The sequence below is a fragment of the Syngnathus acus genome, chromosome 15 (assembly GCF_901709675.1).
Source record: "Syngnathus acus chromosome 15, fSynAcu1.2, whole genome shotgun sequence".
Classification (NCBI taxonomy): Eukaryota; Metazoa; Chordata; class Actinopteri; order Syngnathiformes; family Syngnathidae; genus Syngnathus; species Syngnathus acus.
Window position 1 is genome coordinate 12,786,401 of NC_051100.1, and position 27,678 is coordinate 12,814,078.

The following is a 27,678-nucleotide window of genomic DNA, read 5'->3' on the forward strand; positions in this document are numbered from 1 at the left end:
CATCTATCCAAGACTTGTACCTGTCCACAGACCCTTCTCACCCAGATTGCAGTCTGTTTGAACTACTCCCCTCCGGACGGCGTTATAGAGCTCTGTACGCCAAAACCAGCAGACACAGAGACAGCTTCTTCCCCCAGGCTGTTTCTCTGATGAACTCACACCACTCTTAGAGTCTCAGAGTCATTACTGTGCAACAACATCCTGCTCTCCACACCTTTTTTTGAACGGACTACACTATTTGTACTGTGTAAGTACGGAAATAAGATGGCGGCGCGTGCACACGCAGCGGCCTCTCTCTGTCCCGAACGGTGTTTTGTTTTGTCGTTTAATGTGGGTTTGTCCGCCAGTTTTGTGTGTTCGTCTCGTCGTACCGGGTTGTGCTTCAACTGCGGCGGGCTGGTTCTGCTCGTCATCGGCGAAAGCGAGTTTTGTGGCGATCTGGACTTTGAAGCGGGTACATTAAAGGCGCTCGGTCTGCTCCGTCCTGGAGCGTCGCCGGACTCGCCTGCTATTCCTCCCCCGGTTGGGCGTCCGGGCCTGGCTGGCGGCCAACCCAGCTCGCCCGGCCGTGCCTTCCATTCTTCCGGCGAACGTTCGATCGCTGGACATCAACATGCCTGCTGAGTTCTGCGGACCGGACAGTGCGTAGCTGCTGTGCATCTGGAGCGGATGGCGTGCTATCGGGCGGACCGGGCCATTGTACGAGGGGGAACATCGCGAGGAGGTGGACTGTGCGTCTACATCCGGGACGAATGGTGCCGGGACTTTGTTGTGGGATGCCAGCACTGCTCGCCACTGGCGAAGTTTGTGATCTCCAGGCTGTTGGGGTCCTGAACTCTTTCCCCGTTGTTTTACTTGTGTGTTAATCGTGTGCTGTGTCTCGTCACCGTGGGATAGGGGGAACGGTATTTCGGTTTCTTTGTGTGTCTTAGCATGAAGACAATATGACAATAAAGCTGACTCTGACTCTGACTCCTCTCTGCATCCATTGCAGCCTGGTCATCCTGGAAGAGGGACCCTCCCATCTGTGGTCTCTTCTCAAGGTTTCTCATTTCCCCTAGTTGGAGTTTTGAGTTTTTCCTTGCCCTCCTGGGAGTTTAAGATCAGGGGATGTTTGAGAATATTTGTCATTTTTCACACGTCCTGAGTGTTGTTAGTCACCTAAATGTTGAACAGAGGCTGTGATGTACCGAACTCAAATTCCTTGTTTGGCATGCTCAAACATGGCGAATAAAAATTATTGAATCTTGAATCTTGTTGTGTTGCTAGATCCTCATCATATGCATTTTGACAATGTGAGGACCTTTCCCATAATTGTTTACTTTGTTGTTGTGGCCGAGCGGTTAAGGCGATGGACTTGAAATCCATTGGGGTTTCCCCTCGCAGAATCAAGTCCTGACAACAACGATCAAGTACCGTAATTTTCGGACTGTAAGTCGTGTTTTCTTTCATAGTTTGGGTGGGTGGGCCACTTATACTGAGGAGCGACTTATATGTGAATTTCTTCAAATATTTTCAAAAAAAAAAAGTGAAACCGCGATAAACGAACCGCGATGTAGCAAGGGATTACTGTATGTTGAATTTCAAGTGACGTCAGCAGCGGACAAAAGGACAAAAGGACAAAGATTCGATCACGGGATGACGAAGATGACGAAGGGCCCCACGTACTACCGGCATCATTAGCGGCTTTGTTTGTAAGTGACACGGAGGACGAAGAGTTTGAAGGATTTAATGATTTGGAGTGTCACAGAAGGTTTGAAAAACTATTATGGCTTTTACGCACGCCCGGTCCTACTCTACGGAGCTCTCTTTCACTTCCGTGGATGGAAGTCTGGGGCCGGCGCTCGGCCGGGTGGCTGTCCGAGGACGGTGGATGGGGCTCGGACATGGATTTTACGCACGCCCGGTCCTACTCTAACGGAGCTCTCTTTCACTTCCGTAGATGGAAGTCGGGGGCCGGTGCTCGGCCGGGTGGCTGTCCGGGGACGGTGGATGGGGCTCGGACATGGCTTTCACGTACGCCCGGTCCTATTCTATGGAGCTCTCTTCAACCTCCGTGGCTGGAAGTGCCACCTCCGGGGATGGAAGTCCACGCCGCCACACGCCTGGAAGTCAACGCCGGTGCTTGGGGCCGTGTTGCGGTGAACTATTTATGTTATAGTTATTTGATATATTTTATTTCGTTTAGCAACTTGTATATGGTTTTATTGTTACAGTTCAGTAGTTGTTGGCTCGTTGAACTTTTGTTTTGTTAAATAAAGAGCCGTACCCACGTCTTTCCTTGTACTTTGTTAACGCTACAATATATATACTAGATCTGTGGAATAACGACGAGGCTGACGTCAGGGCGCACGCGCGGTGTTGTTGACAAAGGACGAGGAATTTGATCGATGGATTTAATGATTTGAAGTGACACAGATGGTTTGATAATATTATTGCTTATGTAATAGTTATTTGAGATATAATTTATATATCGTTATATGGGCCTGTGGAATATTTTGAAGTGCGAGCGCCGCGCACTCATTGTTGACATAAAGGACGATCGATGGATTTAATGAATTGGAGTGACACAGATGGTTTCATAAACGTGTTATTTATGTAATAGTTATTTGATTTTTACCGTACTGCAGCTAGTCAATCAGGTGAAAAGATCTTAGCACTTTGGTCTACTACTTTTGTTAAGACAGGACAAGCTAGGTAGATTACTACAGGTTACATTCCAACATAATCATACGATGAAGATATTCTGCAAACCCTAACAATATATATAATTTAAAAAAAATATGGACAGTATGTACACAATACACTTTTACACAGTATACACAATATACAGTGGAGATAAGAAATTATTAGATAAAAAAAATAGTGCAAGGGAAGGAAAAACTGTGCAAAAGCAGGTAGAAAGAGTATGAGGTAGACAGATATTGCACATATGACTACACACGGTTATTGCACGTTATTATTGCACGTAATTATTGTCCGTTAGCTACAGTGATTTAGCCTGGTTGTATAGTCTGATGGCAGCAGGGAGGAAGGACCTGCGATGCCTCTCGGTGGTGCATCGTGGGTGACGAAGCCGGTCACTGATGGAGCTCTCCAGGGCTCTGACAGTCTCATGAAGGGGGTGGGAGACGTTGTCCATGATGGAGGACAGCTTAGCCACCATCCTCCTCTCCCCCACCACCTCCACCCGGTCCAGACTGCAGCCGAGGACAGAGCCGGCTTTCTTCACCACCTTGTCCAGCCTCTTCCTCTCCGCTGCAGTGATGCTGCTGCTCCAGCAGACCACCCCATAAAAAATGGCGGACGCCACCACAGAGTCGTAGAAGGTCCTCAGGAGGCCGTCCCTCACTCCGAAGGACCTCAGTCTGCGCAGCAGGTGGAGTCTGCTCTGGCCCTTCTTGTATAGGGCCTGAGTGTTACCAGTCCAGTCCAGTTTATTGTTCAGGTGAACACCCAGGTACTTGTAAGAGTCCACAATCTCTACGTCCGTTCCCTGGATGTTCACCGGCGAGGGGGGCCTTTGCGCCGGCGGAAGTCCACCACCAGCTCCTTTGTTTTTCCAGAGTTAATCTGGAGGCGGTTCCGCTGGCACCAGTCCACGAATCTCTGATTCAGTCCTCGGTACTCCGTCTCGTCTCCGTTGTTAATGAGACCGACGATGGCGGAGTCGTCCGAGAACCTCTGGAGGTGGCAGGTCAATGTGTGGTGGGTGAAGTCAGCTGTGTAGATGGTGAAGAGGGGGGCCAGGACGGTCCCCTGTGGAGCTCCTGTGCTGCAGACCACCATGTCAGACACACGGCCTCCTGTCCTCACAAACTGTGGTCTGTTTGTGAGGAAGTCCAGGACCCATGATGTCAGCTGCTGGCAGGCTCCAGCATGATGCAGTTTGTTCCCCAGCAGTTCTGGCTGGATGGTGTTGAAGGCACTGGAGAAATCATAAAACATGATCCTCACAGTGCTTCCAGCCCGCTCCAGGTGAGCCAGGGACCTCTGCATGAGGAAGATGACGGCGTCCTCAACCCCGATGCTCGGCCGGTAGGCGAACTGCAGGGGGTCGGCGGAGGAGCTCACCAGGGGGCGCAGGTGGTGGAGGACCAGCCTCTCCAGGGTCTTCGCCAGGTGGGATGTCAGGGCCACCGGCCGGTAGTGGTTGAAGTCACTGGGGCGAGATGACTTGGGCACCGGTACCACGCAGGACGTCTTCCACAGCTGTGGTACCCTGTGCAGCCTCATGCTCATGTTGAACATGTGCTCCACGATCCTGCACAGTTGCCCGGAGCAGGATCTGAGCAGCCTGGAGGTGATGCCATCTGGACCCGTCGCCTTCTTCACCTTGAGCCTGGCCAGTCCTCTCTCCTCCTGGGCTGTGGAGAGCACCATGCTGGGTGGGGGAGCGGGGGGTGGGGTGGGTTGCAGGGGGGATGGTTGGTGGGTTCGGTGGAGTTGATAATGGGCTGGGGGGTCTTGGAGGGGGTGTAGCAGGGGGCGGGGTTGAGGTGAGAGTCCTCGGAGCAGAAGAGGCTCCAGTCGGGGGAAGTTGCAGCAGGGCTGGGTGGGTGGGGGGAGGAGTGGATGGTTGTTCAAACCGGTTGAAGAACCGGTTCAGGTCATTCACCCACTCTTGATCCCTGTCCAGCGCAGGTCTGGAGTTGCTACGTCCTGAGGTGGTGTTCAGGCTCCTCCAGACCCCGCTGACATCGTCCCGCTGCAGTTGGTCTTCCATCCTCCTCCTGTAGTTGCTCTTCCCCTCCCTGATCTTCTTCCTCAAGTCCCTCTGCACCGTTTTCAGCAGGTCCCTGTCTCCCGATTTAAAGACCCTCCTTTTGTCCCTGAGCAGGTCTTTGATCTCAGGGGTGATCCAAGGTTTGCTGTTTGCAAAAACTCTGACTGTTTTGGTGGGTATGGTGGAGTCTACACAAAAGTTAATGTAGTCTGTGACACCGCTGGTGAGACCGTCGATGTCGTCCCCGTAGTCCTCACATAACACGTCCCACACCGTGGTCTCAAAGCAGTCCTGAAGAGTCTCCAGAGATTCTTCCGACCAGATCTGTCTGCACCAGAGGCTGATACACGGGGAGAAGGTGGATCAGATCGTGATCAGATCTTCCAAGGGGGGGGGGAGGGGGGATGATGTATATGCCTCCTTAAGGTTGGCATAAAAAAGGTCGTGTTTTATTTCCTCTGGTACTGCAGGTGACATATTGGCTGAAAGTTGGAAGTGTGGATGAAGGAGAGGCATGATTGAAGTCCCCGGTAATAAGAAGGAGGGCATGTGGATGCTGTGTTTGCAGCCTGCTTACACTGCTGTGCAGGACATCGCGGGCTGCGTCGGCATTAGCATTTGGGGGGACATACGCAGTTATCGCGATAACGTGCGAGAGTTCCCGCGGCAGGTAGTGTGGCCTCAAGCTAACGGCTAGCAGCTCAATGTCCGCGCTGCAGAGTTGCTCTTTGATAGTGATGTGCCCAGGGTTGCACCATCTATCGTTCACAAACACAGCAAGCCCCCCTCCTTTCCTCTTACCGCTCTCTCGTGTCCTGTCTGCCCTTATCAGGTTGAACCCGTCCAGAGCGACGGCAGAGTCCGGTGTTTGCTCCGTTAGCCAGGTCTCCGTGAAAAGCAGCATGCTACATTCCCTGTATTCCCGTTGGTGCCGTGCTAGCGCCGTTAGCTCATCCATCTTATTGCAAATGGACCTCACATTCCCGGTGATGATGGTGGGGAGTGTGGGCTTGAAGCGGCGTTTCTATTTCCGGCACATAACACCCGAGCGTTGTCCTCTTTTCCTCCTCTTCAGCTCAGGGGAAACATTGGGCTTGTAGCCTGTTAGCTTCCCTTGGCTACAGAGGGCTAACAGCTGACCACGGGTGTAAACAATGGAGCGTTTACTGCCTGCTTCGGTGAATGCTGGAGTGATGAACCAGGTGAAAAATAGGAAAAAGAAAAGGGCCAGCCTCACTGTTTTTGCAAACATGTTTCTGCCCGGTAAAAAAAGAAAACAGTGCTGAGAAAAAGAAAAAAAGAGTAAAAAAGAACATAAAACGAGACAATATACAGACGAGTCGACGGAGCTGCTGCAAACGTGTCGCCACTACCGCGGCGCCAACAAAAAAAAAAAAAAAAAAAAAAAGGATTTCCTGAAACATTCAAACCATTCACAGTTCACATCTCAGAGTGATGACCCAGTGAGTTTTGCAGACTTTAAAGGCAAACTCTGAAGTTTTGTGGACACTGAAAAGATGCGTGGGGCAGTGACATCAGAGGACAACGTAATGAGGGCACAAGTGCGGCCGCCAGGGAAGCGTACTCCAGCAGGTGTTGGTGACCGACGGGGAGATGGTACCACGGATGTGGTGTATTTCCGATGCGGCGTGAAAGGGCACGTTGCCAGGGTGTGCCACCGCAAGCAGTGGTGCAACCACTGTCAAAGTTCATCCCACCGCTTTATGACCTGCAGAAGAAGACCGCAACGTCGGGATGACGCGCGGACAGTTTCGGCGGCGCACGGCAGCAGCGAGTTCACGTTCGGGGTGAGCGATTGTGATGCAGCGGTTCAGCAATGACCCCATGTCAAGCAGATGGGCCTGGGGGTCGACACAGGGGAGACTTCCCACATCATCACGGACATTACGCGGTTTAAGAAGTTCGACGATGGATTCCGGTCAGAGACTCACTTCATGGAGCTGGCTGATGGGACTAAACGCAGTGGTGTTGCAGAGCGCAGGGGAGATGCGGAGGTGGTGCTGGTTGACAGCAGGGGGCAACGCTGTAAAGCTACCCTGTCACTGGCGTTGTACATCCCCACCTATCCACAGGACATCTTCTCCGTGCAAGCTGCGACCACCGGAGGGGCCACTGTCATCTTCAAGAGAGGTAAAAACGTCCTCAAGTGCAGAGATGGCACAAACTTCAACATATATATCTATAAAAGACTTTATTATTTGAACACTGTAGATCAGTGGTCCCCAACCTTTTTTGCGCCACGGACCGGTTACGTGTCAGAAATATTTTTGCGGACCGGCCTTTATATAAATAAATAATAGATTTATATAACTAAATAATACATTTATATAAATAAATAATACATTTACAATAAATATATGAATACGATGAAATAAAATGATACGACTGGCATAAAAACAAGTATAAACGACATTAAAATAAAACTCACCATTACATTGAATTAGTGGGAGCACTGAGCTTGTTTCTCAGAAACGAGCCGGTCCCATCTAGGCGTAATCGGAGACAATGACACCCGAAGTGGTTAAGGTTTGTCTTTTAATGCAGGATGCTTGGTCTCCATGTGCCGAAGCAGTTTTGAGGGCTTCATTGCCTCGTTAGCTAGCCTGTCGCCACATATTATGCAGAGTGGGCTTGGCGCGTCATAGTCTTTTAAATGCAGCTTTCCTTTTCTTAGAAGTCGTAGCCTCTTCTTCTTCAGTCTCCTCATTGGGCTTTTTTCCCTTTCCGAAGTAGCTTTCCAAACATCTCTGTTTCTTGCTCATTTTTGCTTGCTTCGCGGGCTCAACTGAGGTGACATGTCACGTGACGGAGACGAGCGTCTTGACCTGAACCGACGGATGTAATTGGGAGAGAATCGCCAATTTTTTTATATTTTTCAAAATAAATACTTACTCATTTTTGCTAGCTTTGCGGGCTCGACTGGGGAAACATGTCACGTGACCGGGACGAGCGTCTTGACCTGAATTAATTGATCGTCGATTAAAACAATTTTTTTTTTTTGTGTGTGGCTTGGCGGCCCGGTACAAAGTGACCCACGGACCGGTAGCGGTCCGCGGCCCGGTGGTTGGGGACCACTGCTGTAGATGATGATGATGTTGATGTTCAATGTATGTCACGATTTAAAAACATGGCATGAAATACTTGGCCACTGTAATTATGATGATATCCTAAGGTTGGAAAGTGTGGTTAAAGGAATGAAAATTGTTAGGGTTGATAGATTAGTTTCATCCTATGCCTATGTTGGAATGTAACCTGTCATAATTAACCAAACTTGTACTGTCTTGACAAAGTAGTAGAACGAAGTGCTAAGATCCTTTGAACTGATTGACCTGCTGCAGAGGAAGCAATCTAAGTTGTTCTGTTTCCACCAACGTCGTAAAAGACCCCCTGCTATGCTTTGACCAGAAGCCAGGGGCTTCAACTCCATCCTTTCCACTCTCACCCCCACCCTGCTTTCTCTCAATAAAAACTCTCTTGCAAGAATCCAAAGTCTGACTTCGTTCGATCATCGTTGTATGCACAGCGACGAACGTGCTCTCCACTTGCAAGTGTTCAAAAGGCATACCGTCTCCCGTGTGGTTCTTGCAAAATAAGTTAGTGAGCACCACTCTAACAAAAATCAAAGGGAAATATGTGACATATGTACAGAAGGTAAATTTGTTCAAACTAGGAACAGGGAGCCAGATGCTAGAGCCAGATCAGTTTTTGAATTGGTTCATACTGATCTTGCAGGGCCAATAGATCCAATTTCTATAGATGGTCACAAATATGCTGTGTCTTTCGCTGATGACTATACTGGTGCTGTTTTTGTTTATTTTCTAAAGCAAAAGAGCAATGTTGTGCAAGCTACTGAGAAATTTCTTTCTGATACATCCCATTATGGGACGGTAAAACAAATCAGGTCTGACAACGCTTTAGAATTTATGGGTAAAAATGATCAGACATTGCTCAGAAAAAATGGCATCAAACACGAAAAGTCTGCTCCCTACTCACCACATCAGAATGGTACGGCAGAGCGAAACTGGCGCACCTTATTTGACATGGCAAGGTGCATGATAATTGAAGGCCAGTTACCTAAAGAGCTCTGGACCTATGCAGTGCAGACCGCATTCATGGTGAGGAATAGATGTTTTAACAACCGTACCAAGCAAACTCCTTATTTCATGTGAACAGGACAGCAACAAAACTTGGCAAAAATGCATAAATTTGGATCAATGTGTTATGCCTACAGACAGGACAAAAGAAAACTAGGCCCAAGATGTGACAAAGGTATTTTTGTTGGGTGTGACAAAAATAGTCCAGCCGATTTGGTGTATTATCCTAGCAGTGGTAAAGTGCAAAAACATAGGCGGGTTGATAGGACAAGAGAAACTCTCCCTTCCAACAGGATGGAGACAAACACAGGAACAGAAGCCGGTTCCTATAGTTGAGCCACAGGAAAACCAGGCAAAACCAGTCACACAGGAGTTAAGACGTTACCCTTCTAGAGCAGGGGTCTCAAACACCAGTCCTCGGGGGCCGCATTCCTACATGTTTTCCAAGTTTCCCTTGTTAAACACACCTGATTTAAATGATCAGTTCATCCTCACGTTCTGCAGGAGCCTGATAATTGAATCAGGTGTGTTTAACGAGGGAAATTTGGAAAACATGTAGAAATGCGGCCCCCGAGGACTGGAGTTTGAGACCCCTGTTCTAGTAAGGAGTAAGCCAGACTACTTTGGTGATCGTGTAACTGAGGCATGTTGACAGTAGATTACTGCTACCGATTGGTGTCTAATGTACCTTTCTCATTTAGTGAAGCTGTAACGTCACCTTATTTAAAAGAATGGTCTCGTGCCATGAGTGAAGAAATGGAATCACTTAATGACAACAACACATTTACCTTGACTACATTGCCAGAGGCTAAGAAAGCAGTGGGGGGTAGATGGGTTTATGCTCTTAAAACCAATGCAGATGGGTCCAGAAAATTTAAGCCACGTTATGTAGCCAAAGGATACAGTCAAAAGCAGGGTGTAGATCAGGGGTGGCCAACCAGTCAGAGACTAAGAGCCACATTTTTTACTGTGTCATCGCAAAGAGCCACATCATACACATGAGCACACATGAACACCCCCCCCACACACACACACGCACACAAACACGCACGCACACGCACACACACACACCCCTCTGCTCAGCCAAATTTATTGTGTGACATTATTATGTCACGCACCAACATGATAATGACAAATTGACTCCTACAGTACTAAAACCACAGACCAAAGACCACATTTTCAACAATGAGCATTGTGTGCATTGTCTCACACAGACAAACTCTCAGTTCAACAAATTCCACAAACAAAAACATAATAAGTTTTTTCACTTACTATGTGTGGCGGGACAGACCATTCGTTTGAGTTCGTCGTTTTCAGGAGACAAGATTTCAATAATGTCACTGAGGCATATTTTAACGAACTCCACTTCATTGTATGGCTTTTTAGCCCGTGCAATGTTCCAAGCCAGTTGAAACAATGCAAGTGTGACAGTCTCTGAGTGCTTCGTAATTTTTTTGAAAAACTGTACCTATTTTTCTGCCTGACTTTTCAAAGTCTCCAAACTTGTGCTTGCGAAATTCAGTCCCTTTTGCAAAGTCCTTATCGATATTGGCATGAAGTGAGCTGAAGTGGCGCTGACCATTTGAAGCTTTTAAATGCGCCAATGACGTCCGACATATCAGGCAGAATGGCTTGCCATAGCGTTCAACAAAAAACAACTTTAACTGTTAAAAACGTCCTGTGTTCATCGTCATATATTCGTTTAGCTGTGCATTTTTTCCTTGCCATTTTGGCAAGCGTCTTGTCAGCCTTTCTGGACCTAATGGGCCCCCGTAGTCACAGTCGCCATTCATAAAAAAAGCGGGCAAAACCAATTCACCTCACGCGCATGCGCGTTTGACCAAAATACCATATTGAACTCAAGCGAAGCAAATACGCACGAAAAATAAACACAAATATTGATATGAACGTAAAAGAGCCGCATGAAACTAGCCAAAGAGCCGCATGCGGCTCGCGAGCCGCGGGTTGGCCACCGCTGGTGTAGATTATTGTGAGACTTTTTCACTCACCGCCAATCGGACAAGTGTACGAGTGTTAATGCAAAAAGCGGCACAAGAAAACCAGATTTTACATCAGATGGATGTCAAAACCGCTTACCTTCATGCTCCAATCGATTTTGAGATTTATATGACACAAGCAGAAGTTATGAAGTCACATCTGACAAAGGTGAAATGTTGGTGTGTAAGCTGGGAAAATCACTATGGCTTAAAACAATAGGTAGAAACTGGAACAAAATGTTACATGATTTCTTGTGTGACAATCTGTTTATTCAGAATCCAGCTGATCATTGTGTGTACACTAAAGAAACAGAAAATCAAAAAGTGGTCATTGTGATATGGGTTGATGACCTGATTATTGTTGCCAGTGATGACAATGTGATGAAGAATGTAAGAGAAATGCTCACAGCTAAATTCAAAATGAAAGACACCTACTAGATGGCGGTGCCCCAGTTGGCTGCGGCTGTAACGGCTCTCGACAACCGACGAGCATTGTCACAAAATATGTCGCCTAGGACACTACAAACAACACAAAGTTTAGTTTATCCATCCAGTAGGTTAGTATATGATCGCCAGCGCCTGCTGGAGGTACGGTCATCAAGTGTTTTCGGACTCGTAGCCACAACTACCCTAGTCTGTTTACGTAGCCTCGGAGTGCTTCGGGCACTAGCCCCAGAAGCTCACGATGTAGCGGGCTCGCCGGGCAGCACACGCCGGAGGAGGAGTAAGCGTAGGCGGTGTGACCGGCGGCGGAAGCGCGGCTGTCGAGGTGGGCTAACGGCTAAGCTTAAAGCTAACCCCTACAAACCGCCGCTTCCATCCATCTTCCTCTCCAACGTTCGCTCACTGGATAATAAAATGGACTATCTACAACTGGAACTCTCTTCAAAGAGGGAGGTGAGAAACTGCTGCGCTCTCATCCTGACTGAGACATGGCTGAACTCATCAAGGCCGTTAGCCTGGAGGGGCTCGCTACATTCCGCGCCGACAGAAACAGCGAACTAAGCCGTAAATCCCGAGGAGGTGGGCTGTGTGTCTACATAAACAACAACTGGTGCAAAAATGCTAGATCTGTCGCCAGCTTCTGCTCTTCGGACATCGAGCTTTTGACTGTTAACTGCAGACCCTTCTACCTGGCCAGGGAGTTTACTGTTGTTAGCATCACGGCTGTGTATGTGCCTCCTAGCGCTAACACTAAAGAGGCCATGAGTGTTCTCTATCGGACAATCGGTGAGCTGCAATCCACGCACACAGAGGGTGGTTTCATCATTGCTGGGGACTTCAACCAGGCTAACATGAAGACTATTCTCCCTCATTTTTACCAACACGTGGATTTTCCAACTCGGGGAGAGAACACTCTGGACTTGGTTTACACCAATATAAAGGATGCATTCAGGGCAGCCCCCCGCCCTCACCTCGGCTCTTCAGACCACCTATCTGTTATGCTAATCCCTGCATACAGGCCCCTGCTGATCAGAGCAAAACCCACAGTGAAGCAGGTGAGGGTGTGGTCTGAGGGGGCCATGGAGGCACTCCAGGACTGCTTTGAGCGCTCTGACTGGGACATGTTCAAATCAGCAGCAACATATGACAATCAGATCGACATTGATGAGTACGCCATGACTGTGTCAGCCTACATCAACAAATGCACCGAGGACGTCAGCACCACTAAGAACATTATCACCCGAGCCAACCAACGACCCTGGATGACTGAGGAGGTACGTCATACGCTACGAGCACGGAACTCAGCCTTCAAGTCTGGCGACAAGGAGGCACTGAGGACAGCGAGAGCCAACTTGAACCGTGCCATCAGGTTAGCGAAGCGAAGCCACAGTCGAAAAATTCAGGATTTTTTCCACGACGCCAATAACACCAGGAGTATGTGGCAAGGCATACGGGCGATCACGGACTACAACTTACCCTCCCCCCCGGTGGGTGAGGTTGATGCTGACTTCCTAAATGGTCTAAATAACTTCTTTTGGCGGTTTGAGGCACTAAACAGCACTCCTGCAGTTAAAACTGTTCCCCACCAGGAAGAGGAGGCACTCTGCCTTGACTCAGCCGACGTGTGGAAGACTCTGAGAAGAGTCAACCCACGTAAGGCCCCAGGCCCCGACAACATACCTGGGCGGGTGTTCAAGGAATGTGCAGGTCAGCTGGCTGGTGTCATCACAGACATTTTTAACATCTCGCTGGGCCAAGCCACAGTGCCAGTATGCTTCAAGGCTGCCTCCATCATTCCGGTGCCGAAGAAACCTCAAATCACCTCATTGAATGACTACAGACCTGTGGCACTGACTCCCATCATGATGAAGTGCTTCGAAAGGCTGCTCAAAGAACACATCGTCTCCAGACTCCCCCCAACATTCGACCCATTCCAGTTTGCCTACCGGCAGAACCGCTCTACTGAGGATGCCATCTCCTCCGTTCTTCACCTGAGCCTGGCTCACCTGGAGGAGAGGAACACCCACGTGCGGTTGCTGTTCCTGGACTTCAGCTCAGCGTTTAACACCATCATTCCACAGCATCTGGTGGAAAAACTGGAACACCTGGGCTTCAGCACCCCCCTTCGAAACTGGCTGCTAGACTTCTCACCAACAGACCTCAGTCAGTCCGGGTCGGACAGAACACCTCAGATGTCATCACCCTCAGCACAGGCTCCCCTCAGGGCTGCGTCCTGAGCCCCCTGCTGTTCACCCTGATGACACACGACTGCGCCCCCAGGTTCACCACCAATCACATCGTGAAGTTTGCAGACGACACAACGGTGGTGGGCCTCATCAGGGACAACAACGACCTGGACTACAGAGAGGAGGTGGAGCAGTTGGTGGGCTGGTGCAGAGACAATAGCCTGATCCTGAATGTGGAGATGACGAAGGAGATCATCGTCGACTTCAGGAAGAACCAGCCTCACCACGCTCCACTGATCATCAACAGCTCAGCTGTGGAGGTGGTCAGCAGCACTAAATTCCTGGGGGTCCACATCACAGACGACCTCACCTGGACTGTGAACACCACACTAGTCAAGAGGGCACAGAAGCGCTTGTACTTCCTGCGGAGGATGAGGAGAGCCCACCTGCCCCCACCCATCATGAGGACGTTCTACCGAAGCACCATAGAGAGCATTCTGACAAGCTGTCTCTCGGTGTGGTGTGGAGGTTGCAGCGCCTCCGATTGGAAGAACCTGAGGAGAGTGGTGAGGACAGCAGAGAGGATCATCGGGGCTCCTCTTCCCTCCATTCAGGACTTGTCACCCCAGCGCTGCGTGTCCCGAGCCCGTAATATTATCAGTGACCCATCACACCCCACCATGGACTGTTCTCCCTGCTGCCCTCTGGGAAGAGGTTTCGCAGCATCCGCTGCAGGTCCACCAGGTTCTGCAATAGTTTTTTCCCTGCTGTCGTCAGACTGTTGAACATTCAAACGTAGCATTCCTCTGCACACTTGTAAATACTGTTTTTCTCTCCTGCACTGTTTACATACTTTATCACTGCTGCACTTTGTACTCTATACTTATCTTATTTCATATTTTTATATAGAATGTCACTTTTTAACCAGCCGCAATACCACTACATTGTTGAAAGCCGTACGCAACGTAATTTCGTTTTGTGTACACCCAGTGTTGACAAAATGACAATAAAGTTTGTCTAAGTCTAAGTCTAAGACTTGGGTAAACTGAACAACTTTCTGGGTATTGATTTTCATCAAACTGATCACTGTATAACAATGTCACAGAAAAGATATGTTGACAAAATACTTGACAGATTTGATATGCAAGATTGTAAGCCATGAGCCATGTGAACCTAAGCTTAACTATTCTGAAAACACAGAAACCCTGAGTGATCTGAAGAAATATAGAGAGGCTGTTGGCAGCTTAATCTATCAACATGTACCAGACCAGATCTAAGCTTTGTAGTGAGCAAACTTTCCCAATACCTTTCCAAACCAACTATACGTAGAACAATGGGCTACGATAAAACATGTACTGAGGGCACAGAGGAAAAGATGTTGTGTTACAAAAAGAGTGATGGTGAACCACTTGGGTTGGAAGCATTCAGTAATGCAAACTGGGCTGAACATGATACTGACAGACGTAGTACGTCAGGTTATTGTGTTAGCTTGAGCCAATTTGGTCCCTTAATTTCATGGAAAACCAAAAGACAAGCAACAGTAGCTCTTTCAACGTGTGAAGCTGAATACATGGCCTTGGCTTCAACTGTACAAGAATGTCTGTATTTAGTACAACTGTTAGATGGTATTGATGGGTATCATTACAAGCAGCCAAAGGTTTATGAAGAGAATCAAGGAGCCATAGCCTTAGCTAAAAATCCTGTACAAAGACACAACAATGTAAACATGTTGACGTAAAGTACCACCTTGTAAGATCAACTGTTAACGATGGCAAAGTAATGCTGGACTACTGTCCAACAGAATATATGGTGGTTGATCTCATGATAAAACCTCCAACAAAGTCTAAGTTGATGAATTTTGTGGCATTTATGTTTGGAGAGTAGACATTTGTTTATGGAATGTGTTTCTATCATATGATGAATTTGGTGGTATTTATGTTTATGAAATGTGTATGCATTACCTTGAGAAAAATCATTGTATTTCTATTTTGCATGTATTTACCAATATAAGAGCAAGTGGGGGTGTTAGTATATGTGCTCTGTATATTGAGAGTTTTATTTTGAAGGATGCTACACAGGAAGTACTGCTTTTACTATTTCTGTTTGACAAATGTTCTTAATAAAATCCAGGTTTTACCAATGTGTTAATTGGGCACTGGCAAACCAAAGTGAGTCGTCGTTTTCTCTGTCTCCACAGTATGACTCATTTTATTTAAATAACTCTGCTAACACTGACTACCAGCCGTCTGTGAAAAGGAAACATGCTTTTAAGAGTCGAGCAAGCTCCTGCAACTACACTTTCACAAAAGACACTTTAATTGAGAGGCTTCGAGACAAAGGCACAAAAATCGAAGATTGTTGTTTGGCTTGCGGGTCGCCTGATGTGGTTGTTGCAGCACCCATTCTTTGAAGGTGGTCATTGTTTCAAATGCAAGAAAGACTTCACAGAAACACTGCATCGCTACGATGAAGATGGCTACCAGTCGTACTGCACCGTGGGCTGTGGCGGGTCAGAGGTCATGTTTCTGTAAGGAGTGCGTGGAGATCCTGGTGGGAGAGGTAACCTTTTGTGAGCTGAAAGATATTGATCCGTGGATCTGCTACATTTGCCAGCCAACACAGTGCGAGGGAAAGCTCAACCTCAGGCCAGACTGGAGCGTCAAGGTCCAACACTTCTTTGCCAACAACAGCGCCATGGAGTTTGAGCCTCATACAGATTACCCGGCCATCGCTGCAGATAGACACAAGCCCTTGAAGGTTCTGTCGCTCTTTGACGGTATTGCAACAGGATACCTGGGGCTCAAGGACCTTGGCTTCAAGGTGGAACGCTACATTGCGTCAGAGATTTGTGAGGATTCCATCGCGGTGGGTATGATCAAGCACGCTGGCAAGATTGAATACGTCAGCGACGTCTGCACCATCACAAGGAAACACCTCGCTGAATGGGGCCCTTTTGACCTGCTGATTGGAGGAAGTCCTTGCAACGACCTCTTCATGGTCAATCCCCTACGGAAAGGATTGTTTGATGGCACCGGAAGGCTCTTCCTTGAATTCTACCACATTTCGACGCTGCTGAAGTCGAAGGAGGGTGACGACCGGCCTTTCATCTGGCTCTTTGAAAACGTGGTGTTCATGTCCAGCAGAGACAATACGGACATCTGCAGATTCCTGAACTGCAATCCTGTTTGTGACTGTCAATCCTGTGTGACTGTCAGCCCCGCACATCGAGCTCGCTACTACTGGGGAAACCTTCCAGGCAAGAATAGGTCGGTGGGCGCATCCTTGGATCAAAAAGTGAAGCTTCAGGAGTGTTTGGAAGTTGGCCGTGTAGCAAAGCTGGACAAGGTGCGAACCATCATAACAAAGACAAACTCCATGATTCAAGGGAAATTGAGACTTCTGGTCATCATGAGCGGCAACTGTGGTGTAGTGAAATGGAGCAGATTTTTGGCTTCCCCAAACACTACACGGATGTGAACAATATGGGCCACTTGCAGTGCCAGAGGGTCCTGGGGCATTCCTGGAGCATCGCCGTCATTCGCCACCTGATAGCGCCACTCAAGGATTAATTCGAATGTGAATCACACCAGCCAAGTCCGTAAGGCCACAGATGCATGAATACCGTTTCTGGACTACAAACCGCAGCCGAATAAAAGCCACGCCAGATAAAATTAGGGGAAAGTATGGTTTTGTTTATATATTAGCAGCACGGGACAATAAGCTCAAGGTGTTTTAATGTTTAATTTCCATACATATGCACAAATCCTACAAAATCATCAAGGTCATGAAAAATTCCTTGGTAAGCTGCACTGGACTAGAAAATGCAGGGTTCAAAGCTTGTGCAAAAAGTAGCGGCTTATAGTCCAGAAAATACAGTACTTCCATGCACGAGCGCGAGAGCTCTTCGCGGAAAACCAAATGCTTGCCACTGTATGTTGGTGTCCTCCCACAATTCAAAGAACGTGTGTAAATTGGCCTTGGGTTAGAATGTGAATGTGGGTTTTTATTTTTCAATATGTGCCTTGCAATTGGCTGCCCACTGGTCCAGTGAGCCTGCCCCTTGCAACCCTACAAAACAAACAAGATAAATGGATGTACAAACCGGATTCGGTTGAAGTTGAAAGATTGTGCAAAATGTAAATAAAATCAAAATACAATGATTTGAAAATCATTTTCAACCTATATTCAGTTGGATACACTACAAAGACAACGTATTTAATCCTCAAACTCATAAACTTTATTTCATTTTTCAAATAATTAACTTAGAATTTCATGGCTGCAACACATGCAGTAGAAGTTGGGAAAGGGCATGTTTACCACTTCGTTACACCACCTTTCCTTTTAATAACACTCAATAAACGTTTTGGAAGCGAGGAGACTAATTCTCTTTCCTTCTCATGTGGAATTATTTCCCATTCTTGCTTGATGAACCGCTTCAGTTGTTCAACAGTCCGGGGTCTTCCCTGTCGTATCTTACGCTTCATAATGCGCCACACATTTTCAATGGGAGACAGGTCTGGACTGCAAGCGGGCCAGGGGAGAACCTGGACTCTTTTACTTTCATTACAGCCGACGCTGCACCGATCCGCCTATCGATCAAGTTCCATCCTGCCCTCGCTCGTGAACAAGACCCCAAGATACTTGAACTCCTCCACTTGGGGCAGGATCTCATCCCTGATATGAAGAGGACATTCCACCCTTTTCCGACCGAGGACCATGGACTCAGATTTGGAGGTGCTGATCCTCATCACGACCGCTTCACACTCGGCTGCGAACCACTCCAGTGAGAGCTGGAGATCACGGCTTGAAGAAGCCAACAGCACCACGTTGTCTGCAAAAAGCAGAGACGCAATGCTGAGGTCCCCAAATTGGACACCCTGAATGGCTTATATTTGGTTATTTTGTCATTTGAAAAATAAAGACAATTGTGACAATGAAATTTGTTTTATAACAGTGTGTATTTTCATGAAATTTTTGTAGTTAAAAAATGTCTGAAAAAACTATTGGCCCCCGGGCCGCTTCAGTTTATTAAATCTGGCCCTCCTTCCAAAAAGTTTGGACACCCCTGACTTAAGGGAAGGCCTTTTAAACTTTATTTTTTTTATCATTATTATTTTTTTTTTTCAATTTTCTTAACGTCTTAATCACGAGGCGAGAACAGAAAACAGACGAGGTAAGTTGTTCATCAATAAACATGTTTTTGCCTTTTTTTCTAAAGACACTAAATGCTTCTATTTCACTCTTCTGTATTTTAACAGTTTCTTTTATCTGGCGAAAGCAGTTCACTCCACACTGGAGGCCAGAGGTAACCATGACATATCATGTAACATTGTAACATTTTGTAATTCATAGCCAAGCTTGTGTATAGCCTCTGCAGAATCCATCCACCCATCTTCTGAACCGCTTTGTCCCCACGGGGGTCACGGGAGTGCTGGATTCTATCCCAGCCGTCATCGGGCAGTAGGCGGGGCACACCCTGAACCGGTCGCCAGCCAATCGCAGGGCACACAGAGACAAACAACCATTTGCACTCGCACTCACACCTAGGGACAATTTGGAGTCTCCAATCGGCCTACCAAGCATGTTTTTGGGATGTGGGAGGAAACCGGAGTGCCCGGAGAAAACCCACGCGGGCCCGGAGAGAACATGCAAACTCCACACAGGGAGGGCCGGAGGTGGAATCGAACCCGCACCCTCCCAACTGTGAGGCGGACGTGCTACCCAGTGCACCACCGAGCCGCCCCTCTGCAGAATCATACATTTTTAATCACTTTACTTGGATTGTCCTTTTTTTTTTCTCCACAAAGACCTTGAGCATGCAAAAACTTTCATCATGGACCAATGACTACCAAACCAGGGAGGCAAGAAGCAGGACTTCTCATTCTTCTGTGAGTAGCCAACAAATCTATGATTGACTATTGCCACGAAACATCCCCTTCAATTTTAAATATGTTTTTCAACTCGTATCCTCACCAACCCAATGTTTGTTGTTTTAGTTTTCCCGTGTTTCCTGTGGCTCCACATGCTCCATTTGTCAAGACAGGAGTTTGGCCCCCTGGCACTCAACCTTGATGAGATTTGGCCTGTCTTGCCAGAGAAATGACTGAAGAAGACACAGGTTTGTGGATGTGTTCATGTCATTCATTCTTTAGTACATGGATACTAGTTGTACATGTGCTTGAAGTATTGTAATGTGATTTTCAAAAATGAATTGATAATGATATTATATTGTAGCACAGCGAGAGCCAAGTCTTTCGAAAACACTCGTACGATGGAGGCCAGTATCATGGAACACAAACTCCCAAACCAGCATGGCAATCGGGACTTCTGCTGATTCTTCTATGCAACAATCGAGGGCACCTCCGGCAGCTCTTCGCTTTGATGACATCCACTTTTTCATTGATTTTTTTTTTTTACATGATGTATTTTATGTGCCCTCTCTGCATCCATTGCAGTCTGGTGATCCTGAAAAGGGGATCCTCCCATCTGTGGTCCCTTCTCAAGGTTTCTCATTTTTCCCCTGGTAGAGTTTTTTCTAGTTTTTCCTTGCCCTTTTGGGAGCTTAAGATCAGGGGATGCTTTGAGGATAATTGCCAATTTGTTTGTCTATGTGAATCACTGTTTGTGATTTAGGGCTATGTAAATATATTTCACTTGACTTGACTTCTATGAGTAGCCAGCAAGGAAAATTGTCAGGAAGCCCTCTTTATTTTTGCTGCTTTTCCTCACCTCCTTCATGTTTTTATCGTATCTTCTTGGGTATTGCCTGCGGGTCGACATGCAATGCAGACAAAGAACAGCCTGGCCTTTAACTGTTGGAAACTTGTTCCTCTGGTTTTACTCTATTAAGTCTCAGATACGTACAGTCTGTTTTCTGTTCTCCTTTATGTATTTATTTATTTATTTGTTTATTTGTTTGATTGCTTATTTATTGTTTAATCATACATTTATTTGGTTACTTTGTTATTTTCGGCAGTGCTTTGATCTCTGAAGTTGTACCGTATTTTCCGCCCTAAAAGGCGCACCGGGTTATAAGGCGCACCTTCAATGAACGGCCCATTTTAAAACTTTGTCCATATATAAGGCGCACCGGATTATAAGGCGCATAAAATAGAAGCTATACTGCATCAAACTGAGGTTGACTAGGGTTGCGGTATGCATCCACTAGCCAATAACCAACGAGCCCTCTGTAAACAATCGCGTTTCTCAAACGATCTCCTATAAAATGATCAGAACTGACTAAAGTTCGATCTAACGCATTGGTACTACTTACCTATGTTTCCCTTCCATATCGATCCGTAGATTTACTCGAAACATTAACAGAGCAGCCTATTTTGACATGAAATAGCCTGGTACGTATAGCAGCTATCGCAATAGCATTAGCCATCCGCAAAGTCTCACGAGCCTCAGCTCGCAATCTCCCATGAGCCTCAGCAAAGTGTAAACAATCGTGTTTCTCAAACGATCTCCTATAAAATGATCGGAACTGACTAAAGTTCGATCTAACGCATTGGTACTACTTACCTATGTTTCCCTTCCATATCGATCCGTAGATTTACTCGAAAAATTAACAGAGCAGCCTATTTTGACATGAAATAGCCTGGTACGTATAGCAGCTATCGCAATAGCATTAGCCATCCGCAAAGTCTCACGAGCCTCAGCTTGCAATCTCCCATGAGCCTCAGCAAAGTGTAAACAATCGCTTTTCTAAAACGATCTCCTATAAAATGATCGGAACTGACTAAAGTTCGATCTAACGCATTGGTACTACTTACCTATGTTTCCCTTCCATATCGATCCGTAGATTTACTCGAAACATTAACAGAGCAGCCTATTTTTAAATGAAATAGCCTCGCGGGTACAACAGCTATTCGGTGACGCCCCCTGACTACAGTTGCCGTAATGTTGGGAAGCGATGCGACCTTGTAATTTACTAGTCGTACTAAAACGTACTGAAACATTTTGGCAGGGCACTGTGTACAACCAGTATGGATCAACAAATTCATCAATTGATCCATATATAAGGCGCACTGGCCTATAAGGCGCACTGTCGGCTTTTGAGAAAATTTTAGGTTTTTAGGTGCGCCTTTTAGGGCGGAAAATACGGTAATCATTTTGATTTGCACAATTGCTGGACTTTCTACATTTCTTTGCCTCAAACCATGTTTACATTATCTTTTGTATATGTATCCCAAGTCTGTCTAATACCATCTACAATCATGCTACAGTTGAATTATTAAATAAAAAAAAACACTTGTGTTTATGCGGAGTAGAGATGAACGCTAATGTAAGTTTTTCATTCAGCAACTTTTTATTTTTCCCCACTCGTGTCTCACATAGCAGTACAATCCCTCTTGTGCACCACAGCGCACCCCACTGACAACATTATGCGAGACCTCCTCTAACACACTATATACGTATATAATATTATAGTTTCAACATACGATAATACCACACCACTGACTTTAACATTAATAATAAAAAACAGCATTCACATGCTCAAACATAACTTTTTCAAGTCAAATACAGTACTTTTACCCCACTACTGTCTTTCATTCAGCTGGAAAAAATAAATCATTGTTTTTTTGCCCCCAAAAATCACCAACTTGGTTTGGTTTATCATGTTTTGCGTTTTCACTATTTAAAATGTGAATTTGAACACATTTAAATCAAATCCAGTTTATTCATTTTATTCTTGTTGATAATTTTTTTTATGTTTATTATGTATTGAATCAGTAAAACATTTGATGTCTTGACGGTTTATTGTGGTGTCCGAAAAAAAACAAGTGAATTGACTTTGTTTCCTACTTCCGGATTTTATTCACATTGCTGTGATTGTTTACGGCAATGGGTCCCATTTTATTAGTCTTTGGTATGACCTGGCTGGGTTTTGAACTCACAACCTTCCAGTTTCAGGGTGGACACTACCACTAGGCCACTGAGCTGGAGCTTTTGTGTTGTTTGTAGTTTATATAAACTTTTTTTTTTTTTTTTTTTTAACTTAGCAGATGCACTGATCGTTTGGCATTTTTAATTTTGTTGTACATGTGACAATGACAATAAAGATCTATTTATCTATCTGTGTAACTAATAAAGTTGTGACGATATGCCCAAACAGCTTTTTTCTTTACTCCACCACGCATAAAAGCGGGTGGAGACGCCAAGCTGCCCTCGTTACAGCAAACTTGAAGACAGAGGTAAGTGGTTTCTCAGGTATCTCCCCTCCAACTTCAAATTTGATTTTGGATGAACATCTTCGATAAACACTGAGGCATGTGCCTAGTTCATTTATTAATTATTTTGTTTTAACCTGGACTGATGTGTTGGTGTGCAAATTATCATTTTCAAACTGGGTGGAGGTTAATCAAATATTCTAAGATTCTGCCGTTTCATTTACTATACTCGGAAAAAATATTGTCCTGTTGTTGCAATGGCCAGATTGACAAGAACTTTGCACATTTTTTGAAATTTTCTTCACAGACTTGGAATGAAATGGAAATGTGTATACAAAAAAAAGATCCGAAAAATTCCTGATTATTATCGTTTGGCACTTTCTCTTTCAGAATGAACAGAAAGGTCATCAAAGCGCAAGTGGTGGGGATGCGGCGCGACATTCGGGCCAGAGCGTGGAAGTCGACCTGTGAAATGGATGGGCATTATGAGAACGTAACTGTTGCCCTCTGTGATGGTACGACCCCTTTTAAGATGACTCTTTTCAGTCATCTGGCTAGCCAAGTCACAAAGGGCAACAGTTACGTTTTCGCCCATTTCATGGCGGAGGCGAAAAATCCCAACGTGCTGCTAAGTCAGAAGAGCAGCAGAATATACGTGGGGGCGGAGGTGCACTGCAGCGATGCCTTAAGGGCTGAGGCACTCCACCTCATTTTCCCCCCGTCGTTGCCAATGTCCCTCAGCGAGGTGATCAGAAACCCTCCTGAGGGGCTGGTAAACGTTGAGGGACAGGTCGAAAGTGTAAGTTTAATTCATGCGCACATGCATGTTAAATATCTATTTAGAACTACTAAAAATACAAAAAATTATTTTCTTGCATTAAACATTGCAGGATAACGCAATGGTATGTCTGTTTGTTCCAAATTAGAAACAGCCAAGCAGAATAGTGTCTGTACGCGGGGCTCGGTTGGTGCCATTGAGCATCGTATTCCTAAAACAAGTAAGTAACCTGTCGCTTTAATGTTATTGCACTTCACGCATGCATACTGAAGTAATATTTGGTTTTAAACTATTGCAGAACGAAGCGGTCATAAGAGTGGCGGTGTGTAGGGAGGCGACCTTGACCCCGATCAAGGTTGGGGCCTTCTACACGTTCACGCACCTTAGTGCCGTGACCAATGATTTCGGCCTGTCTTTCAATACGACCCAATATTCAAAGATATCGGTGAGTAAAGAAAAGGCTGTAAAACGGAAAAGGAATGTCATCAGTTTAGGTTGTTGTGAATGAACGAGTAGAATACTACAAATGCCGGCTTTCCATACAATCTCGTTCAAATTTTACAACTTTATGAGAAAGGCTGTTGAATTGTGACCAGCGTGTCTACAAACAGCCCCCCCTGGTGGGGACAAAACGGTACAGATAATGGAAGGATTTTATGAATTAGTAATTGCATGTGATGTGACTGTGATGAATTGACCTTTAACTTTATGGAGTTATTCGTGACCTTTGAGTTCTATAATTGTTCTCAGTTTTCACCTGAGTAAACCTAATTGTGTTTTTATTCCCTAGGGCTACGATGCAACTGTAAACTTGGTGGCTATAGGGGTAATGATTGAGGAGGAGGAGGTCAAGTTGGTGGATGGGGAGGGGGTTGAAACCACAATTGCCTTGAGTGTATGGAGCAAGACTTTCGTTGAGCCACCAAAATTACCACAAGATGGACTCCCACTTAAACTCATTTATTCGGAGGGTGAAGTGGTCGAAATTTGCAAATGAAGATTTTATTTTGCCAATGCTGTCCATTTACCTACATTGTTTTCTGTCACAGTTCGGGTTGGATGGGGTGCAGTTGCGCTTTTCATTGGGAAGAGTTTACATTTTCTGATTCACCCCATTCAAACTTTCACACGTTCCAAAAATTCATGTCACGCTTGCTACCATTTTTTTTGTTCATAACATTTAGCGTTTTTGTGTAATTAGCAAATTTGTGGCTTAAAATCCCCCATTCATTCTTAATGGCAATGTCGACACGAGCCATTATCTTACCATTTTTCACAACAACCGTTCTTGCACTTACTGTTTATTGTGCTTATCGTTTTTTGCGCTTATCGTTTTCCTGCTTACCGTTTTTCGCGCTGACAGTTTCCTCGCTTACCGTTTTTTGCGCTTATTGTTTTCTCACGTACCGTTTTTCCCGCTTATCGTTTTCCCCATGACCGTTTTTTCACGTTTACCGTTAACAGTTTTGTTGCTTACCGTTTTTTGCGCTTACCATTTTCTCACCTACCGATTTTTGCGCTTACTGTTTTTTGCGCTTACCATTTTTTCCCACTTACCGTTTTTGGAGCTTACCGTTTTTCGGGCTTAACGCAAAAAGCATTCCCCAAGATTTTTTCAGCTTCTTCGCCTTCACACGCAATTTCTCAAGGAATTGCTTTTCTAGTTAACAGTATTCAGCCCACTTTTTTGATGCTTAACAATTTCCACACACTTCAACCTATTCACTCCGTTCCGCTTTTAACTTATTCCAAATATTAATGACACCGTTGCTCTAATTTTTTTATTAAGAAAAAATTAAGTTTTCACAAAGTTCAAAAATTTCCGGCCTATTTTTCCCCATTCAGTCTTAATGGCATATACAACATTTTATATTTACGTCAATCCAGTTAGAAGTTCACATCATTCAACACATTCAAATCACATTGGGGACATTCCCAAACTTGCCAAATTAAAAAAATTCACATTTTCACGTTTAAGATTTGTGCAAAATGTAACAAAATTTCCTTTTTCACTTCTCATTTCTACATTTTTCGACCGATTCAATCCATTTCAACTCATTTACATCCTTCCAGTTTGAAATCCACATCATTCACCGCATTCAAATCACATTGAGGACATTCCCAAAATTGCCAAATTCAAAAATTTCACGTTTTAACGTTTAAAATATGCGCAACATTTTGCAACATTTCACAAAATTTAGTTTTTCACTTCAAATTTCTACATTTTTCAACCAAATTTAAACATTATTCTGCAGCATTCCCTAAGTATTTATTCAACTTCTTCGCCTTCACATGCAATTTCTCCAGGAATTGCATTTTCTAGTTATTATTATTATTATTATTATCTGCCAGAAAGAATTCTTGGCATCCAAAAACAGACAATACTGTCGCTCCCAACATCTGTGCTGCAACTTCTTCCACGCTTTGCATTGGGCGGTGGGGCATCTTCAACGCCGTCTTGAGGCAACATGGCTCTTCTGTGACTCTTTAGTGGCATCACATTGCATTTTTCTCCCGTGTCGTTTAAGTCCATAGTAACAAATCACTCTTTCTGATTTTGTTCTTGTCCTTCTTGTGTGTCGCTACCATGGATCAGACCCAGTCGGTTTGCTCTGTGACTGGTGTTATGACGTCAATGTACTGCATACGCTCAAGCTCGCCCCTTACTCTCTCGCGCATTGCAATAGGGGGAGGGCAAGGCGGACCACAGGCTGCACAATGAGATGCTGCTTCATGGAGTATGTGACAAAGTTCTCCCTGCTCGTTGCTGAATAGGTCCTTGTACTGAGCTAGTACTTGTAAACTGAAGTCAGTGTTGCTTTCCACGGTGACCTAGTGGACATCAAGGCTACGTTTGATGTCTGGTGCCTCCATAAGAGACGAGGCTGGCCGTCTTCCCTTGCTTGATTATTTGTTATCAATTTGTCACTCTTCTGTGATTCTTTAGTGGAATCACATTGCATTTTGCCCCTGGATCAACTTTCATTTCAATGCGTTTGTCATTGTCGAGTTGACATAAACCACCTGACTGTCTGCCTCATCCACATAAAATGTCTCTTCGTTGCGTGGACTTCGTTCACCGATCGTCTCGTGGCTCTACATAGTTGGTTGCGTGGTTTAGACTTACAGCACTGTTTGTAATGATTGAGTGTTCTGCAGCTGTGGCACTGCTTACCGAATGCAGGGCAACTTTCCCGCCTAGCTGCGTGGCTACTTCCACAGTTTAAGCATTTTAGGATACTTTATGGAGCGTCCAGTGGTTTGGTTTTTGGCCAAACTACTTGGTGCTGGCTTAACTGCATCAACGCTGGTAGCTGCTGTTGCTAGTGTCTTACTGCTTTCCTCTATCATCTCATGAATGCGGGCGATTGAAATGGCTTTGGCTAGAGTCAGCCTGCTATCCCTCAACAAGGCTTTCCTCAAAGTGTCACTTGTAATGCCGCAGACGATGCGGTCACAAATAAGCTCATCCGTTATCTCCCCGAAGTGACAACATTTGGCCTTGATCCTCAGATTGCTAACAAACTATTCCATTGTCTCATCTTGCTTCTGGTTTCTTCTGAAACTTGTGTCTGTCATCATCCTGTTATTTTGTGGGTTGGCGATTTCAGCGAACTTTCTTTTAAGGCACACCGGATCCTCTCTGGACTCGGCGGTAGTGACAATCCTGAACCATCCTTCACCGTCAGGAACCCGCACCTTTGGGGCATAGACCCTCCCGCTCGATGTTTCAGCGATGTTGAGGAGGATGTAAGCCTGGTCTTGGCTGTGCCGCGGCAATGAAGACAGCATATTCCCTTTCAAAAACACGCCAATTCTCTGCGATGTTCTCGTTGAAAATGTGGGGGTCGGGTCTGCAAAATACGTCCGCCATTTCAGGGAAGAAGAGCGGCTTGTTGTCGTTATGGTAGCCAACGCGAACAAAACGTAACGTAATAAACAAGCACTACACGTACACGGTAAAGAAAAGATAAAAACTCGCCGGCGAGAAGGCTCATCTTATTCCTGACACCACGTACGTAAAAGTTTGCTCTCGGATGTGTCAATGATCACACCAGGGTTGCCGTTACTGTGGTTTATTTCAACTGAACATCATGGCTGGCGCCAAATACATATAAAACAGTGGAACCAGGGAGATGAGCATTCCGATTGGCCCACGGCACGCCAGTTCGGTGGCCTGTGATAAACAATGTATATAATCATTCAAGGAATTATCTATATGCATGATAAGGTCATTCAATTGACCTAGGGACATAGTT

At 45.7% G+C, this 27,678-nt stretch overlaps 1 long non-coding RNA gene, 1 other non-coding gene and 1 pseudogene across 2 annotated transcripts; all 3 read left to right on the forward strand.

Moving 5' to 3' along the window:
• The first annotated feature begins 1,325 nt into the window (after positions 1-1,325).
• trnas-uga lies at positions 1,326-1,407 on the forward strand. The gene has a single exon. It is a non-coding gene; the product is annotated as a tRNA-Ser (tRNA).
• A 14,354-nt stretch (positions 1,408-15,761) lies between these two features.
• Positions 15,762-17,070, forward strand: LOC119134802 (annotated as a pseudogene).
• A 5,417-nt stretch (positions 17,071-22,487) lies between these two features.
• LOC119134991 lies at positions 22,488-24,676 on the forward strand. The gene is made up of 3 exons (XR_005100467.1): positions 22,488-22,665; positions 23,568-23,639; positions 23,718-24,676. It is a non-coding gene; the product is annotated as an uncharacterized LOC119134991 (long non-coding RNA).
• Positions 24,677-27,678: the final 3,002 nt, after the last annotated feature.